Source organism: Macadamia integrifolia, chromosome 5 (genome assembly GCF_013358625.1).
Source record: "Macadamia integrifolia cultivar HAES 741 chromosome 5, SCU_Mint_v3, whole genome shotgun sequence".
Lineage (NCBI taxonomy): Eukaryota > Viridiplantae > Streptophyta > Magnoliopsida > Proteales > Proteaceae > Macadamia > Macadamia integrifolia.
Window position 1 is genome coordinate 28,101,446 of NC_056561.1, and position 4,027 is coordinate 28,105,472.

Consider the following 4,027-nt stretch of genomic DNA (forward strand, 5'->3'; position numbering starts at 1 on the left):
TTCTTACAGTCTAATCCCACAAAATTTTATTTATTTCAACAAAAATAAGAGAGAGAGAGAGAGAGAGAGAGAGAGAGAGAGAGAGAGAGAGGGATCAAATTAAGCAACTTATGTGCTGTGTGATGAGTAATGACCCATACCCACCCTTATTCATCCTCGTAAATTCATATAGATCATCAGAACTAACAAAGCACCCTCAATTAGGTAATCTAATTAATGGGTTTGTATCTTTTTTAATTGAAACAATCATTGGGTTCTTTTGTTAATCTGTATGGTTCAGATCCTGATCATCCAGAGATCACGAGGTTCCAGAAAAAAATTTCCATTACATCTCGCTGGTGTTTGGTTGCACTTGCAGTGGCAAAGATGAGATCATGTCATCTGACCTTCGTTCTCTCCGCTTCTCTCTCTCTCTCTAGTGATTTCTCCAGAAGAATATAGGCTACAATGCCTTTGGGGCTGAGAAATGATTTCTTATCCTGCACATTAATGTTGAATTTATTTATTTATTTTTTAATACTAGAACACTTTTTTCTTTTTTTTTGAAGATAGGTATATTCCCTTGTAGATTTTGTTTACTAGAACACTTTCTCAAGAGGAGCTTAGATGGGTCTTTTCGGTAAGACCATTTCTTGTTACTTTATCTGCCTTCACAAGAATCAAGTAATTTTTCAACATTTGAAAGTGACCCTTTGTTAATGCTTCAAAATGTATCTCGTTGAATTTCTGACCTCAAGTTATCTCCTATGTATTATTTTTTTCTACCTTTTTCTCCAGTTTCTTGTGAGAATATTGGAAGAATTATGGGTTTAAGTAACTATTCAAAATGATTAAATAGGTGAAAGTTAAGTTATATGAATTGGTTCAGTCCATTTTTCAATTTAGGGATATGATAGTCTAATCCATTGTGGTTTTGGGTTTTAGGTTAAGACAATATTATCTATACTATGTTAGTGTTCTTGCGGCCCTCATTCTTTCTTCTCCATTTGGACACAAAAGAGCTCACAAAAGGAGATCTAATGTGTTGTAGAAGATCTAGAACAAGTAAGAAGGTATTCATCAAGAATTGCATCGAGTTCATCATCAACATGCTTGGTGTAAGGTACATAACAATCTCCCTTAGTTTGATTTGAAATCGTGTTCTTGCATTCTATTAAGATTCAATGTAACACTCTAGAGCAACTTCCAGTTGTATCTGAGTAGACCACAAAGGACAAAAATCAATGCATGTTTTGCATTTTGAATCATATATATTTTATGATATTGTTATGAGTCAATTGGTTTTGGTCGATTTGAAATTTTTGATCTGTGAGATCAAATATCGTTTGTAAATTTTTTTATCCTATTGTTTGGTTTTGATTCCAAAAAAAAAAAAAACATATATTATTGTTAACGCGGCCATGGTCCAAGCAATGCTACAACTATTGTTGCATGTATAATAAATTTTCCTCAACTGTGCGTTATTCAACCGTGCAAGCTTGGATGCCCACATCCTCATAGATCAACCCATAACCATAGTTAGTAAAATACGTGTATAATACGCGTATCTGAACGTTTAATTCAAAAGTTCATAATTTTGAGTATCAATCCAAAAATACCATTTAATACACGGATTTTAAAGATAACCATATTATACACAAATAATATTCATATAATACATTACATACTCAACAAAACTTTTGCATTTAAAGAAAAAAAAAAAACTAAGATTAACCCAAATGGGCCAAATCCAACTCCTGACCCTTGTCTTCTATCAGGAACCTCAATCGATAGAAACTATAACCCTTCTTCTTCCCTCATCTAAGTAAACCAAAAAAATGAGGAACCCTTGCCCCAGTGACCCCTTCTCCTCCATCTCCGTTCTCGGCAGTCAGCAAGCAAGGGCGATAGGTAAGACATCAATACCCCCTACTTTCATTCTCTTCTCCATTTCTCTTCCCATCGATTGTTGAAAACCCAATCAACCCTTCCTCTTCTCCGTTTCTCTTCTCATTGGTAGCTGAAAATCCAATTGATGACGATTGCATCTGCAAATAATTTTTAATGAGAAACAAGAACGATTCAAAAGAGATGACTCACATGGACAAAGATGGCCATTGGAAAGATTCTCCAAAAGGGGTTGAAATGAAAACCTTTCTAGGAAATTTAGTATACAATCACTATTTGAATTGGGCCGACAATTATTTACAAACATAATTGCAGTCAGACAATGTGAAGAATTAGAAAGAGGGAAATGACGTGGGTCTTCTCCTCCCTTTGTTCTTGCAATACTATATCTGAGAAATCAAAGGAGTTGAAGGGAGGAGGTTCTTGAGCCTTAAAATTTATCTGTGACCGGTCTTTGATTGTACCCCCATAGAAATTTCAAGAAAATCCAAGTGCATCTTTAGGATGAACGATTGCAAACACTTATTCTCTATCTTCTTGAACCTCGTTTTCGTACCAAGAAGAAGAAGAGAACATGTAAAAGTTATGAGACTAGACGAGGTTTGATTCTCCTCTTAGTTCTTTCTACCATACCCTTTTTAGGGGTTAAATGTAATTAATATTAAATGTGAAAATTCAAAAGAATGGGAAATAATTTCAAATTGTCAAATTAGATTTTAGTGTCCATAAAAGCATGGTAAATTAGAATTTAGTTTCAAACAATCAATTTTAGTCCTGGATTTTTGTTCTCGGATTTTTACAGAGCAATCGTATTAAACGCGTACCGTATCATTGCCGTACACGTTTTATTGCATTGGATTTTTTAAAACGTATTATTACCATATGTTCCATTTAATTGCCGTACGTATCCGTTCCGTATTATTTCCATCCCCGAACCTACTAACTATGCCCATAATTATAGGCACTAGGGGCACTATGGCAGCATCACTAGGCGTCTGGGAAGGGAACTATGTTTAAGCAATCTATTTGCATTTTTCAAGACTAGGTCGAAGCTGTGATAGAGAATCCGTCACCGTTTTGTGGTCGGGATTTCAACCTGGTGGTTTTACAACGTTTCAGATCGTTCGACGGCCTATTTTGGTTAGAACCAGGATTTTCTCGATCACGTAATGAAGTTTTCCAAAACCCTTAAAGGGGGAATTTTTCAAGGTGTTCTACCGTTTTAATTCTTGGGTTTTTCTAGCCTTTTTTTCTGATTAAAAGAAAAAGAAACAGCATAAAGAGACTACATTAGGGTTTTTTACAAATACTAGAGGATATACTTCCTGAGTTAGCTATGGAGAATAGCTGATGCATGGTTGGGCAACCATTTATATTTTTACAGTGAAAAGTAATTTCTTTTGATAAATTCCTGATTTCCAAAAAAGTGGCAAGGTGAAGTAGTGGCCAAGTTCCTCCATCTGGCTGTGAAAGAAGCTATAGGAGATTCTGTTCTGAGAACTAAACTTCTTTCAATTTCAACCTCTATTCACTGCCATCTTCAAACTTGCTAGTATTCCTTCTGCTTTGATATCTTCTTTCTGAGTAGCTGTAGAAGAATTAATGTTGATGATCCAAAGCTTACCTTGAATAAGTAATCTGTACGCCCATCCTAAAGCTGAGTTCAAAACATTAGTAGCACCAGCACAAACCAAAACTAAGTATGACAAAAATGGGTTTAAACATATGGGATATAATTTAAGATGAGCAATCCATTTATTTATGTTTGTTACTATTGAGGAGGGGTTGCAATTTATACTAGATGCAATTATTTCATTTCTATGTTTACATATAAAATATAAAGTTATAGAAAAAATGTTGAATATCCATACGAGCTAAGAGTGGGGAAAATTCCACCTGTTCAAATGTGGATAAATTTGAGTTCTGAAAACGCAATCCTAGTGGTCCAGCTATCTAAATATGTAACAAGAAGTCACACAAAAAGAAAATGTGGATTATTGTTTCTTTATGTTGGCTACAGAAGGCACAAGAGGTATCTATAGCCATCCATTTTCCTAGAAGGGACCATACTGGAATGCCCTTATGAGAAATTCTCCATAGGCCCAAATAATCCTAGCATTTGACGCTAAGATTATTATTG